The following is a 16,835-nucleotide window of genomic DNA, read 5'->3' as shown; positions in this document are numbered from 1 at the left end:
GTTTCGGGCATGAATTGCGATGCGTCTGTTGTGCCCGAACCCACAAAACTGAGGATTGCCCAAAATCGCGTAAAGAAAAGCCAATTTGCGCCAACTGCACCGGGGAGCATCCAGCTTTTATTAAGAGAGTCATAGTTACTCCTCGCCGATCCAGTTACTTTCCAATGAGGCCACGAGGGATGTTCCGCTCCGGTTTGTGACTGTACGTACGGGGGAACCCCGTAATGGAACTGGGCTTAGGCGACCCTCCTCACCAATAAAGGAAAATTCTGCGCATTACTGACGAGACATCGTTCCAGCTCCACCCGCTAGCAACACAACCTCTAACAGTCGTACACCAAACGGTGGACCGGGGTAGCGGTCCCCCGGGGCTTTGTCCGATCTCTTTAGTTCTATTATCCCTGACCTTGAAGAGTCGCGGTCGAGCCCATCGATCGGAACTCTCCTCCTAAAGCAAAGCTCACTTAACACGGTCCTCGGAGTCTAGTTACGCTTCGTTGAAGATAATCCGGCGCTTGTGCGTACCGTCTCCTCCACATCCATTATGCGTACCGAAATCCCCGTAGGTATCGTACCACGATATGCAGCTTATCAACCGCTTTATTGGTGAGAATTGTGACGATAATGCCACCCATGGCACTCGTATCGAAAGGGCTCCCTCTACCACATTTGATGACTATCCGACGATCTGTATTATGAGATACATCTACTCAGGACCGGCTCGTAAAGAAAATGAGCGAGGCAAGCACTACAACTACCCACCTACCCTTTGAAAACTCCTGAAGGGGACAAATACGACGCCAGTCCTCTTCAATACTTTAATCAGTGACGCGCGTGCTTTACACCGACGACCTATTGCTAGCTTCCGACCAAAGGGAACGGAATTGGGTATCAGAAAAGTACACGCGGCAATCAACGAACTGCTTCCCTGGACCAGCCACTGGCTGTTCAAATTTAAACAAAAAACTGAAACCATTTTCTTCGGAAACCGCCCATTTATTCGGCTGCCCAAAATAAGATTTGCCGCACACGACATCTGCTAGCAGCCACATATAACCTATCACACGTTGGTAAAACCATAAACAAAAGCCCCAAAGCAAGCTGGGCCTTGTATCAACATCAGGCCGATATCAAAATACGCGCCTGAAGGCTAGATGATGCACTTGTCAGCTACCAACGAGGGAAAAATAGAGGCAGTACAATCAAGGATTTTGAAAATCATTACCAGAGTATTTTGGTTCGTGAGGAACGACACTCTGAGGGCAAATCTCACAATCACCACTGTAAAGTCACGCGCGCGGTATACCAAGAAAGGAATAACTCCCTCCTCCCTTCAGTAGGAACACAAGAAATAATCAAAAAGCGCTTCAGGAGAATTCGGGACCAGTAACAAAATAAAATTCCAAAACCAATAGGCTCATGCTGAAAACAGGGTGACAAACCCAGCCCTACACGCCGACTCCTGGGATCGAATAATCCTTGGGAGCGAAGATACTGTCAGCATATCTTCCGAGGGCGAAAACTGTAGGAAAATGGCAACGTCCAAATTTTATTTGTAGAAAGCCTGTATTCTGTGTTGTAAAATTCCTCCGTTAGATGTCATCCTTTGAAATCCTTTCTCGTTTCTCACCCATAAAAGCATGATTTTGTAATTCACAAGACACTTCTTCCCAAAATTACTTACCAACTAGAAACTAATTTGCAGATTTCACTCCTTGCCAGAATTCATATTAATGCTTAACCGATGGGTATGTAAACCTGCGGGATTCACCTTACCCGATACGGCATTGCGTTTCTGCTTTAAGGCGATAGGCCTCACTCAAACCCAATGATCACCACTACCCGTGAATGTTCAAGCCCACCGATCCAACTGGATCTGATAAGGGGTCCTATGAATCCTTGGAAGATACCGTTTTAAGGAGTTTACCTGTTCCCCGTTTTCTAAGTAGAGCCAATTAGCCACCCATTCAACAACACATACCTACGAATACATAAAACAAGGGGAGGGCTAATTTTACCGATTCCAAAGGACGGCGCACCACAAGTTGCCTACCTTATAGAATAGAATGATAGGTATGTATCTTTTTTAAAACGATACCAGCCTTTGATCTCTGGCCAACCGGCTAGAGTTACCCGCAGGCAGTACCCGGGTCACCAATTCTGGTATTTACTACGCCGAGTCAAGGTTCCTTAAGGATGAAAATGTTGTAGGCAAGTTTTCTTGCAGCCAAATCTACCGCACGGTGAATATTCTTCGCGCAAATCTTCCTGGAGGGAAGGGCGTATTATTAGGTGGAAAATATTGTGGGGGTGAATCTTCTGCGAACAATAATATTCTACAGGCGAATTTTCCGGTGGCGATGCTTTCGGAAGCGAATTATCTGAGAGGAAGATTACCAAGAAGAATACGTCTTCAGTACCTACCATCTACCCAATTCCTTTCTTCGGTGTCAATTTCGCAACCTCACGCATTTTTTAAGAATTTGCTATTGTTTGCGTTTTGTCCGTCCGTCTGCCCGGATCCACTTCTGCGGTTTTGAACTACTTTTAGGGGAATAGTCTTAGAGTCTTGGAGTGTTTTGCAATCTGTAGCTTATACTTTGAAGGTGTGCTGCACGGCCATCAAATTTCGCTGTCTCAAGCCTCCCCCTCCCCCCTCCAATTGAATTATTTCTTGAGATGCTGTTTTTGAATGTAAAAGATGCATAACTTTTACACGCGACAAGCAATTGGTTGCAGAATTTGCATACGCATGATTTTAGGAGTTCCAAGTAAAATTTTTGAAAGTGAGTGGGGGGCGCCTGGGGAGGGGGTGAACACACCTTCTACCGTTCATGGGATACTAATGAAAGGTCTCACCGACAGGAATTGGTTTGTACAACCTATAACTTTCCTGCATGACTCCTTTCCGAGATCAGTAGGTGGCTGGGGGAGGAGGGAGGGAGTGGAAATTATTTTATCTTTGATGGTATTTCAATTAAAGGTCTCAACAAAAGGAAACCAACTACCGTACCGCCCTACTTTCTGACTCATTATCAAAAGAGGGGAGTGGAACTGGTGGTGGTAGCCATGATACTCTAATGAAAGATCTCAACGAAAGAAATTCACTTCTACCAACCATAACTTCCTTCTCGAGATCAGATATAAATAATTCCTTATATCTCAAAAACAGATTGTCGGAGGATGGTACTCACAAAGAGCGACTGGGACGTCTGAAAGAAATATATCTATTGTGATGTGCAAACTTTACAAGCGTCTAAAAATGAGTAGGTACAGTATCTCGTAAAATTTTCCTCATACTAAATTAAGATCTGAGCTAATTCATTGATAATACACCAATTAACGACACTAAGGAATGATAAGTGCTTCAAAATTTGCTTTCCTATATTACTTGTCACAATAGATAGGAAGATTAGATTGTGATTTGCTATCCAAGTCAATAATTATTTTGAGTGCTGAATGAAGAGTATCTTCCGATACAAAAGATAAATCTTTATGTACCACTGAACAACTTACCTACATAGATAAATTTAAAAACATTCCTTGATGATTTGCGATATGGTTCAATCGAGATAAGTTCATAACACACCTATTCTGCGTCACATTTGCAGAGTCATTGCACAAAGATCAACGATATTTGTCATGTTCAAGTCGCCTTTAGTTCATAACACTTCACAAAGTATGCATCGTCATTGCACAAAATCATCACCGTCATTGATATGATCAAGGCGCCTGTGATTAGCAATAAATGTTTACTATATCTACATTATTATGAAAACTTATAAATTAATCTAACAGCGTTCAACTGTCTCTCCAAAATACAAACTAAGCTAATTATGTGAGTACAATACCACTGATGGGGTCCTCCAACAAAACAAGAATCGGTGTAGTGGATGCATTAAGGATCACTACCTGCGAACCTGCGAAGCACAGGCAAAAATCGGGAACCACTCAGTGTGTCCCAATACTGTGTGTCAGTAGGGTGGCGCATAGAGGGAGCCTGTCGCGATCAACTTCTCCCTCCCGCTCCTATGTCTCCGGGTCCCTCCAAACGACGCACAGTGGTTCCAAATCCCGAGAAGGTGGCCAAAAGTCTAAAAATACAGTTTCTTGGAGACCTTAGAGTTTTGCCGATATGACGATACTGGTTCACGACAATTGTAGGCTACACAAGGTTCAAAAAGGTAACATGAATGTGGTTTTCAGGAATGAAGATATCCGCCCCATAGTCCGGATTTAGCACCCTTTTCCTCAAGTTGAACGAAACCCTTAGGAGGCTTCTGGTTCTGACTAGGTTTATTTCTGGTTTATTGCTGAAACGTGTACTTTTCTGAAGAGGTGTTATAAACACATAACAATAGCCTCTACATATTACCCTTGATACTTTCAAAAATGGGCTTCTGGGAAAATGCTGCCGTAACTGACATCGGTATGCTCTGGTCATCGACATATAATAAATAAACCGTGCCAATGCTAAGCACGGATACTGCAGGTGTGAGAGAAACGAAAATTAAGAGGGCAAGCTGTCTCTTACGGTTACGCATCTGATTGGTTCTTTCAACAGAAGCGATCGCGATCGTATAGAAATTAAATTGAAAGAACCAATCAGATGCGTAACCGTAAGAGATAGCTAGCCCTCTTAGTTTTCCCTTCTCTCTCACCTGCAATATCCGCCACCAGCCAATTTAGCGGACGCACTTATCTTGCAATTGACAGTTGACAGTATAACTAGTCGTTGCCAAAATCCATGTCTTGTTGTTCCGCTTGCAATCCCTGTTTTAGTAAGGGTGCAATTGGCTCGAATTTGCACTAATTCCGAAAAGAGGATCGAAATTATATGGAGAAAATTCATTCCTTGTTCGCTTTCAACTCATCTACGATTGGGAGAACGAACAGAGTGCTAATGTCACAATAGAACACGTTTTCTTTGGTTTTGTATACCGTATGAATAGAAACACAAGCGGTACAGGATACGCGTTTATTCTCCCAGAATTCGCACGGTTGGTGTGAGTACCTCCGATCGTTTAAGTAGATAAAATTGGCACTCGAGATGCTGTTTGTTTTTTTCCTTTCGTCTAAGTGGTACATATTAAATCAGAACGAGTGCCATTATAAAGGTACACGGGTGTAGAGTAAGTGGTGTTTCGAGATGACAGTAATGGAATGCAAGAGACGACAATCAGTTCGGCATATTTCTCTATTACCATGTCGTTAGGGTCAAAGTGGATTCTGACGACACTGCGAACAATTTTATTAATCGAATTCAGCGTTGGTCGACATTGATTCTAACTGTAAATTTATTACGTAAATTTATTAGGATTTATTACTATTGAAAATGGAGACTTATTGTTTTCGTATTGCGTTCGGGGTAAAGAATCTTGCACCCTCATGAGGTCATCTTGCGTTATGGCTATCATATTTACAGTGGTATTGAAAGAGAAATGCTTCATCGCACATTTTACACCCCGTATTCAAACTTGTTAATTTTCCATTTCCACTCGGTCCATATTGAAACATGTAAAAAAAAATGTCCATCATCGCTCCGGCTGTACCTCATTCATATCTTTATATAATCGACAAATTATTAGGTTCTTTCTATTTCAATTCAAATTATTCGTTGGCTTCGTATAACCAAGATCTCCTCCATGAACTCCTTCTACAATTTGCCCCTTTTTAGGAACTTATTCCCTAGTTGTAGTAGTTTCGTGACTAGTCGTCCATCGGTATGACTCTATGACTAAATGGCGCGGTTAGTGTTAAACCCCTAACCGGAGATTTCAGCACATACTTTGTTACTGATGCTGAGGATGTTATTATCACAAATTACACACATTTCTTTGTGTTTTGTTATTTGTTTTCAGACGCCTTGCTGGTTCATAGTTCCGCGATGAGAAGGTACTGCATTTGTTGGAAAACTTGCACTAATTATTAATCAAAACTAATTTTGATGGACCCCTTGCATAGAAAAGCTTCCACTCTATTTGTCTTTCCTTATCAATAGGAAATCTATAATTGATCTGGTCGATAATAAGAACTAAAGAATACAAGATGTTTTAGTATATTGATTCAAATAAAATTATCGAACAATAATGAACAATGATCTGCAATATGTAAATGAATTTGCCTTACTCGATCTACATAGTTTCAGCTTCTCTGATGTCTAGGTGCGGATTTGTTGACAATAGCATAATTATTTTCAAGGTTTCTCAGCTTATGCCGGCATACAACACGCAATGTACTCGTAGAATGTTTTCGTTTCGCGCGAAGCTGACTTTTCTAATCCTAGTATCGAGACCAACACCATCAACACCAAAGTTAATTCGTCGTCGCTCAAGTTTGCGTAAGAAAACCACTCTTAAAATTAGTACATTTTCGAAATATTCACAATTAAGTTTTTACATCGCCAGTAGATGTGCCTCGTACAGACGACCTTTCCGCCCTTTGAGAGTACCTTCCTCCGACACTCCATTCTGCAGATATTTGCACCGAAAGTTTTGACATCACCAATAGATGTCTCGTCGTACGTTCCACTTGCCCTTTATGAGTACCCTGTTCCGACACTTCGTTTTGCCCCGACTTCATCAATAAATATGTCTCGTCCAGACCATTCGTTTTTCCTTTTTTATCCAATGGATATATTTCGTACAGACGCCCTATCGCCATGTGTGAGTACCCTCCTCCGACAATCTGTTCTTGAGATAATTAATATTGATAACAGATCCCGTTTCTTCGAATTTAGCGACCAAATCTTGAACATAGGCATGGCTTAATTTTTATTTTTTTTTGTTAAATTGTCTTAATGAATATCGGCTTTATTGGAACCACTGGAAAGCATTTTTCAGTAGCTTTCCAACGATGTCTCACAAGTATGGGGTTGCCATTTAGGATTTTTGAAGAGGGGGGCTGTGGGTTAAGGGGGGGGGGGGTTGTCACTCATAACGTCATTCTGGTTGCCCCTCGATACCCCCGAAACGGTTTTTCAATTTTCAATATCTTCTTTAGTTTGGAAAATATGTCCGACTGCAAGTTTTAAAATTGACACCCTGTATAGGCTAAGGCGGATTTTTCTTGTTCCTTTCACGCATGCTGTAATTCAATCACGGGGTCGATGATGTTTTTTGGGGAACTTGTTTTGATTATTTCTGAGAATCTTGAATTATTCGTAGAATTAGAGGATTTTTGATTCGATCAATCAATTCAAGTTTCAATTTAATTCGCGGATTTTGATTTGATTCGAGTTTTGATTGTCGTTTTTCCGGAAAGATCTTAATTAATTAAAAATTGGATGATGATTCCTATACCAGTCTTCAGAACTGTACATTTTTGAGAGTTTTTCTTTTAGCAAAATATTTGAAATACGTTTCAGAGCTTGTAAAAATTTTCGAGTTTAATTTTATAGCTCGATTTAAAAGATCTTTCTGACCCTTAAGTAAAATTTTGTGGTTTAATCATGTATTAAAGATCAAAGATCAAAGTTCAAAGATACAACGCACACGAAGTTAGGATAAGAACCCCTTTACTTACTTTAGCCAAGATAGAAACCACTCGATTGAAAGGTTAATTTCTTTTTCAAATGCGTTTAGAAATGTCTCTCCTAATTGCTTGGTAAAGAGACACTTTCTAATTTGTATTAGTATTCAGCTGTCCACAGACGCGTTAACATTGCGCTTAATTACTTAGAAAATGAATCTTCTAATGTTTACGCAATTAGAGTGATATTATTTACCTGTGCATCTTTCGCGTGTGAATATACGAAACTTGTCATTTTTGAAGAGTAGCGTAGGTTTCCAATCTTGCATCTCTCTTTTTCTCTCCCGCTCCCTTCTCGCTTTTTTAATTAACCAATTTATTCCATGAAATAGGTAAATCACATCAAAACGCTAACTAAAAGATGCGAATCAAGTTACGCGAATAAATTCCCCAATAAATTCCATAAAGTTAAGAGTCGCTAGGCTCCGCCCACAAATTGATCCGATTCCATGAATTATAATTAGATCGAGTGCCAAATTTAATCAATTAAAGTCTAATTTCAAAGAAATAATTAAATTAAATCTGCGAATCAAAGCGCAAATTAAATAAATTGATCAAATCAAAGTCCTAATTCCAAGAAATTATTCCCAAATTACAAGAATCCGATCAGAATAAGTCCATAAGATGCCCTCGTCCACGTGACCGACACCGCGAATAAAGAATCAATTTAATTGGTCTTGATTGACCCGACCATCAGTTAAATTAATTTCACGAATAAAATCCAATATGGCTGCCGAAGTAACAGTGTTCTACTGTTGTGATAGCTGTTTTTAATAACATAATCATAGGCATCCTTGGATGATATAGATCTTAATTATCGAAAAATACGCATGTTGCATTCAAAAGCGAAGAACGCCACCTACTAGGTACAGGTGTTGAAGGACGATTTTACGCCAGGTTCGTATTACGGTTTATTTTGGAAATGTTTATGGTTTCGTATATAAGAAAGTAAAAAGTTAGGAGTTTCATTCAAAGTGAAAAGACAACGGTGTCGCATCAAGGGACGGTTGTACCGTACTCGAGCGTGATCAGTAGGTGAAGAAAAAGTCCCGGATACTATCGGTAGGGTACCATCTTAGTGCTCAATTGTTTTGTTAATTTCAATCTAAAATTCTCGGACATCTTTGATAGTATTAGAAGCATGTTACAACGCTTATTTTTCAGAAAGGTGATTTTTGCGACACGAGCGCGGAGCGAGCTTGCGGGCGAGTAGAGCAAGTGATCCATATGAATCAGAGTTATTTGTGTTTTACATATGGCGTTATACGGTTATCATTTCCGATGACTCCGATGTTTGCAAGAATTGCAAATCGGTGAATTTTTTCAGCGTGACCGTTGAAATAACAAAAAACTAAAACAAAAGCATCAAAAATAACAATAAAACAAACTTTGGTTAGTTTTGGAATCATAACAATCTAAACCACTCTGACTATTTACTTGTTTAACTAAAGGGTACTACAATTTCATTTTCAGGATCTAAGCAAAAGGTGAGCAGTCTACAGCTCAATGGGACTAAATTGCTTCCATAATTTGTAAAAAATGATATACTGCATTGCCACATATCCTATATTGACGTTACAATAGTCCATCAGATGCCTATTACTAAATACCTTTTAGGCGAATCTTCATTAATCAATTAATCCTAAATTGTTATAGGTAGCTTATTTTGGTTTGCGGTTTGGAAACAAAAACCCAATTCGAAGTTTCTTCAGTATAGCTTCCGTACACTTTTCACTTCCACCTTTTCAAGTCGGGTAGATAAACGAGTTTGTTTTGCTAGTAGTCTCTTACAGAATTGAATTTTTCGAAATTGATGTACGGCGTTTCGAGGTAAACCGTTGCACTCCAATTTTCCCTAATTGAACCGAAAGCGAACACCATCACTCTTTAATGTCCATAAATTACGTTTTCCTTGCCTCGCGATGTATCTAATCTACTAAACTGATTTGTAAATTACATCAGTGGCCTGTCTTCTTTACATATACGGGCATCGAACGGGTCTCAAATTAAATATTTATATTAAGGAGCATATGCACGTCTTTATCTTGCAACCCAAGCCCTATATATATCTACTCAATCAAATAATCAAATCAAACCAATTGGTAAAGACTTATTTAGAAGACTAATACCCAAGATAATTCAATACAAATTACTTAAACACGGCCACTTAAAGCTTAAATATTTATTAAGGAGCTTTCTCAAATCGTCCACTTACCGTTCGGATTATAATAACTTACACTGCACCAAAGCGTTGCGCTACCACTATTATTTATAATTTAATTTTTCTTCGTAATTATAGTGGTAGTACTGGCGCTTAATTAAATCAATAAATTAAGCGCGTTTAACTGCATTAATAATCGTCATTCATCATTCGTTAAGGAGTTATAAATTAATTGTTTTATGGTTGGTACGCTGCTGGCATCCCTCTTCATATTTTTGCTGCAAAACCAAATTAATCTGTTTATGATCAATATCTAGATAGATAAAAAACCCAAAGAATGATATGTCACTGATAATAATAAATTCCATAAGGTAATGCAATGGTCTTAAGTGAATTATGAGTTTTAGATTCTTTTATTTGCCTCTCATTTCGCATAGTCATAGTAGAATATAGTGGAAACGTGTTGCACCATATAAGCTTTTAAGGTTATTGATGATATTTAAATTATACTTTCTATAATCGCATTAGTATGTTTTAGAAGAATATGAAAAGAAGAGGGAAATGGATCCATAACTTATGACAGTGTTTTCTATTACATGTGTGTGGTTGTGTTTGTATGATTTTCGCTATTTTCTAAAATTAGCGCTTAATTTTTGCAGTCAGATACATATTTAATTAACTAATCAAAGATCGCTATTTTCTTAACCAAACTATCTCGACTCACGTACCTCTTTAAACGATTAGGAAACCCACATTTCCGTCACGTGCTCGTCTTTTCACAAAGCGGAACAAAACTTTTAGGCCCGAAGAAACCTTGGCAATCGCGCTCGATTTCCTCAATACGTTTCTTGATATCGCTTATTATCGTCTGAGACATTTTCGTTCACGTTCGCTATGAAGCGGTAAATTTTCCTATGGTGAACAAGATACAAAAAAATCCTTTTTTTAATTGAAAAGCCAACACCCGTTACAATTTCCAGATCATATAAGAATAAGAATTTTTTAATTTTTGCTCAAGTACAGCAGCAGAGTAGTTTAACAACCAAATAAAATTAACAGTTTTTTTTACTAATATTTTTTTTAAGGTCCAATGGATCAATAAATCGGGAAAAGGGCCACCAAAATCAGTGGCCGACTTCACATCGCAATTGTAAAGAATAAAAAATAGGAACGAACCAAACTAAAGATTGTACAATTTCACACTAGAGGAGGATAGGAAAAGTAATAAAGCTAAATGGAACGTTATAAACTAAAAGCTGAAAACTGGGATCTAGAAAGTGAAAACAGCAAAAGGGACTCCTTCAATTGAAAACTGGTGTCATATTTCATTTTTTATGCTGCTATATCTAAAAAAGTGTACTTTTCAACAATAGGTAATGGAAACTAGTGGTTGTCATAAAAAAAATAAGCCTCCCTTGCCCATGAAGAAGTGTGCCGCTAACCACAAATTTAAACTACGTAGATTTGTAGCAATTTATTTATAATTTTCAATACCATGAAAAGTTTCTTTACAACAAATGTAATTTGGAAGATGCATTCAGTGTTCCAGAGAAAATTTTCACCATGTATTGTCCCGCAGGGGACATTTGAGTCCCAAGAAAACACCTCATATAATGGGCAAAATCAACTCATTCCACATATTTTATTTTCATAGTCACTTGGCGGCTCTGTTCCGGACATGAAGAACAGAGTCACCAAGTGACCATGGGGCGTATGAGACGGGGTGCAAATAAGATTCCATAACTTTGGGTTTATGACTTTTTTATGGCGCGAAGGGATATTTTTGGGTGATAATGAGATGACTAATATTATTGGTAAATATTGGTGGCGTCTACTAAGGCATTTATGTATGAATTTGGAACCGACGGAAGAGAGAGAATGAGGAAAAACGTTGAACGACGAGCAAGCTAACGGCCCACTACGTGTTTGAACAAGGTGACAGTCACCGCAATCCAATTTATGTCTCATCCAAAAAAAATTTGGGCACCAGTAACAAACGCGCGCGAAGAGCTGGGTTACCCAACCATTATAGTCTAATATCTAATCGAGCAATTTTCCGAGTAACGGAGCTCCAAATTCCTCATTGTTCAAACGCGAAAATAAAACGTTCCGAGCATGAAGATAACTACATCAGTGATTTCATTTTCAATTTTTTATAATTGCAGATCGCTCATAATTTGTCGTAAGCCCGAATTTGCTTAAAGTTTTTTCACGAGTTATTCAGCCTTTCGGAGTGCTCGCACTACTTATTCTATTTTTAGTAGATGTTAAATTGAGGTTTTAATAGGTTTGAATGAGTAGACTATGTGCCTGTTTTAACGGCAAGGGTAGATAAAGTGAAATAAATCATTGTGCATTCCATTGACATCTGTCATTCTTATTAAAAATTGAACGCGGAGCAGGAAATAAAATGAAGTTCAGAACAAAGCACAATATTGTTCTCTTGGAAACGACGGGTGAATCTAAGCTTGCTATTTTGGACGTCTACAGTTTTATAATGATGTCTCTGCCTTGTGTTATAAAATAAAGTTTTCCATTATACTCGTATACTACGATAAAGCGAAGCTAACGATTTCATTTCACTCGATCGTTAAACATCCCTTTATCGTGTTGTATAATAAATAGCTATTGCTCGAAGTTAAACTGTTTACACTCTTCGCTATAAGGTACTCTGATAAAGTTCTTGAATTTCGACCGCAAATGACCTAGACAATTAACAGAAAATCCGTTTTAAACCGAACTGAACGAAACTTTTAGGTCCCAAAAGATCGTGGCAACCGCGCTCGCTTTCCGCAATACGTTTCTTGTTATCGCCAGACATGCTTTTATTCAATGTGACGGTTACTTTTGTCGAAGTGTTGGCCACGTGTAGGAGTAGATCAGTTTATGATTTATGCTCATACTGTAGATTTTGGTCATGTTGTCGTTTGGTTTCGGGACTGATTCGTTAAACGTTGGACACGTTTGGAAATTGTGTGCTGATGAATAATTGATTTTTATCTAGGCGTCCGTTTGGTTTGGTTTGCGGAAAATAGATCAATTGGGATTGATATATTTTATGTGTTTATGTAATTTTAATTGGTTTGTGGAGCGGGTGCCAGTGATTACTGGAAATTTGATAAATAATAATTAATTGGGTTTTGAATTTAATAGTGTGCCTGTGCATGCTTAGTAATTGCAATTATTTGACTTGCTGTGATTTCGTATCCGAATCAACACTTTTTTAAGTACTATTTTATTAGGAGCTGCAGCGATTTAAGCTGAATAGGTACCGGTAGTTGTTGCGCAACACCTAACGGTGTTTGACTTTAATATTTTTGTATTAAGAGCTTTGTGCCAGGAAAAACCAGATCGTATTGCGTACTGGGTTTTGGTGTGCTGTTGTGGAAGATACAGTCCTCTGCTACACGGTATAAATATCGTTATCGAAGTCATAGTAGGTGGTTGAAGGTGAGATAATTGTACTTTTCTTGTTTTTCATAAGCAAGAGGAGTACAGTTGATTCGGCGACCCACATAATTGTATCGTTGGTCATTTTTTTTATTGCTTGTTTAACTGTGATATTGTTGCTTAACTGTGATATTTTGGGGTCCTTATGTATTAATCGGACGTATACAGTGATATTTATTAAGAAGTAGAAATATGGACTTATGTGTATTGTTTTTCCCTATGTCTACTTTTAAAAGACAACATTTCTTCTGAAGGGCGCTTCATTTTATGCATCCAAAATAACTTTTTAAAACAAATAAACATCTGGCTGTCTTATTAATTATTTTGAATATTGTTGCTTTGACAGAAAATAAATCTCTTACACTCCTTAAACTGTAACCGGCACTATACCAATTGACAACTTTTTCTTCAGTTGAATACATCGCACTTAAACGAAAATTAAAATACGGAAGCCAATGCAACAATATTCCAATTAATTAATATGATAGCCAGATCTTCATTTATTATTTTGGTTGCATAAAATTCAGAAGATATTTTGCCATTTGGAAGTAGACCTACGGAAAAACAATACACATAAATCCCTGTGTCTACTTCTTAGTAAATAGCACTGTATATTTATTGTTCGTGCAATCACATTTTGTCTGTTAGTTCTGGCTGGCTGATCAGCTGTACGCTTGTGTTTTGATTGGCATTATTTGGGCATGTGTGGTGCCTTTAGGAGTTCGAGTTGTCGCTGGATTTCTTAGCATCTACGGCTAGGGGGACATGTGTACAATTTTTGGTGTACACCCAAGATTCAAATTCACATTAATTCAAAATAATTCATGTAAATTGATGTTAATTCCCGTTAATTCAAGTTAATTCACGATATTTCATATTAATTCACGTTAATTCAAATTAAATCACGTTAATTCAAATTAATTCACGTTGATTCAAATTAATTCACGTTAATTCATATTAATTCAAATTAATTCCGAGGGGTGTACACCAAAAATTAAAAATTATTTCCCCCTAGATCTACAGTCCAGCTGCGGCTATTCGCTAAGTTGGCGTTGCATCACGTTTGCTATGAAGAGGTACATGTGGCAATTGCCCTATACTACAACTACTTTTAAAAGAAAATTAGATTTTTTTGTTTGCTTGTGGTAAGAGAGAAACCGAAAGCTTTTTATTGCTAAGTGAGTTCCTTAGTCACCTTAGTCTTAGTGATTTAAACTGAAATATTTGTTGAATTGGTGAAATATTTCAAAAATCTGCGACTTTTCAATTTTAATTTCCTGAAGAACAGAGTACGAAACTGAAAATAAACCTTTTTCCTTCCAATTTGCAGAAGCATGGAATCATTGTTAAAAACAATTTCACTGAATGCTTTTTGGTGCAGCGTTCGTGTATCCACAACATTCCACAGAAGCTTCTTCTGCTATTATAGACTCTATGAACTTTATTTTATCATTTGCTGACTAACGTACTGTTTTTGTATGGTTATTAATAAACAATACACATATAGCTTTTAGTTTAGGGCTTTAGAGTTTAGGTTTTGAGTTCCGTAACCAAAAACGTTTAAGAACCGCTGATTTAAGAAATCATTTTCTGATTCATGATTTCTTAATCATATTTTTTTGGTGTATTAAAATACTATATTATTAAATTGACTGTGTTTCGTGTCATCTGTTGCAAAATATGCATCGGTGACCCTTTGCTTTCGCCCAAAAAACCTACGTATAGATCCGTTCCTGATATAATTTTGCAGTGTGACAAATCAGTCATGCAGAAAAAATGAGCACTTAAGGCGGGTCTTTCTTCCAAGTTCCAATTGGGAGTTAATGTCTTTATTATCACATAATTTCGATTGCAACGATTTTCTCTACTGTTTTTGAGAAAAAATTCACTGCTTTAGTTCCACAGTGACAAGCTGCTTTCTACTTCAAAATCTTATGCTGACGTTGGATATAAAGTAAAAACTTGAATTTTGATACAAATTTGAATTCTTCAAGGAAGGGTTTAGCGAGTGATGCCATCAATTTTTGGCGAATTTTCCCAAAAAATGGATGTCACTCGTGTCAATGAAAACCTTTTGATTGAAAGTGGCAAAGAAATGCAAGAAAATTACTCACTTTATGGTTGTCCCCGAATATTGTGAAGCCGGCTTTGGGGTGACGTGCCCCCTAATCTCACACTAAAAATGTTTATTAAACGCACTGATGGTGTAGGTAGAATATTTTAACGTTAATAATTGTCTCAGCACATTATCATGTCACCGCTCACAGAGTTAAAGATGGACAGTAATGGTTTTGCGTTTATAAAATCTAATTGTATATTATTAAAGCACCTTAATATTCACAAACAATCGGATGCATGCAATTGAGTTTAATTTATTTATTTGTGTAGGCTCCTAGAACGTTTTTATTGTTTTTAAGGGGAAAAAGCTCACGCCGTCGCAAGCGCGAGCGTCGTCGTCGTCGTCGTTATCGGAGGAATATTCGCGGATGGCGTTGCCTAGCGAGATGACAGATAAACAGGAGATATACTAAGGTTGCTAGGGGTGGTCCCAGATGTAGTTCGGGAACACGCACGCGTAACGGTATCCCGGCATCGGGAGGCGGGATCATGCATTTCAGTGATACATGAAGACAGGAGACGGACTATAAAGTAGGAAGGAAAAGGAGTGAGACGAACTTGAGCATTATGTCATGATTCTCTTCCGGGACCCGGAGTTTTCTAATAGTGGGGATACCGATACAGTTTATGGCTAAACACTAAACACTTTTTTATGGTCAGATTAAAGTGAGAGGGGTTTAATGGATTTGTTTTCTTGTAAGAAGGATAGATGGTGCGAGCTTTGTGCGAAGATATTTATTTGCTGCGGCTTTTAGAAACTGCAGAATAATTTTCCACGTTCTTATCTTTCCATTCTATTTGCTTTTGCGTACAACGATTTTCGCCCTCTCCCGCTGTCGTTCGTCCCAAATCTTTGTCTTATTTGATATTTTCATAAACATTCTTAATTTTATTACACATTCACGACTTAACGTTAAATAACAGCAAATAGCAATAACATCCCACTTCTGTCGCACTTTTATTTGCGAGACTATACCTAATAAAAGTTCCATATAAATTCATCTAATGAACGATGTTCCAATAAAGATTAGTCTATAATCCTTTTAATATTCAATGCAATTACAAATTTCAAACAATTTCTCGTGTTTTGTGTGAATCGGTAATTAGATACCTCACTTCTAGGATTTCTTGTGGCCATTATTCACTTTAGGGTAGCTAAATCTGTCTACATTTTTTCATTGCGAATGTATAAACATATTCAAAATCTTTCTATTGGGGCATTCATAAATATTGAAAAAAAAACAATGAATCTATATAGAGCAGCGGTGCTCAAACTTTTTTGGCGACGGAACGCTAAACCCCTACACCCCTAAACTAAAAGCAAAAGCAGTTATATGGGTCTTGTTTATTAAAATCATACAAAAACGGTAGATAGGTAGGTACAGTAAGTAGTAAGTTACCAAACAAATTATAAAACTAAGTTCATTTAATAGGAAGTATGTTTTTAGCTCATTTTTGAAAATTATACGCTATTATATTCGATATGGCTGGCTGTCTGGCTGACTGGCTGTCCGGCTGAGATCTTACCAATTACAATAGCTAGAGACTTTAATTTTCACAGTGTAGATGTGCAGGT

The 16,835-nt window shown here is 37.8% G+C and overlaps 1 protein-coding gene across 1 annotated transcript in view; it reads right to left on the bottom strand.

Annotated features, from left to right (window-relative positions):
* LOC116179547 (dorsal root ganglia homeobox protein-like) overlaps window positions 1-15,663 on the bottom strand; it is a 52,740-nt gene extending 37,077 nt beyond the window's left edge. The window contains exon 1 of the mRNA XM_031499343.1: window positions 15,256-15,663. The gene's annotated coding sequence lies outside the window, so the exon portion shown is untranslated. The remainder of the gene's footprint in view (window positions 1-15,255) is intronic.
* Window positions 15,664-16,835: the final 1,172 nt, after the last annotated feature.

The sequence above is a fragment of the Photinus pyralis genome, unplaced genomic scaffold (genome assembly GCF_008802855.1).
Source record: "Photinus pyralis isolate 1611_PpyrPB1 unplaced genomic scaffold, Ppyr1.3 Ppyr1.4_LG8, whole genome shotgun sequence".
NCBI classification, from domain to species: domain Eukaryota; kingdom Metazoa; phylum Arthropoda; class Insecta; order Coleoptera; family Lampyridae; genus Photinus; species Photinus pyralis.
Note: the sequence above shows the minus strand (reverse complement) of the source record. Positions and strands in the feature narration are given on the sequence as shown.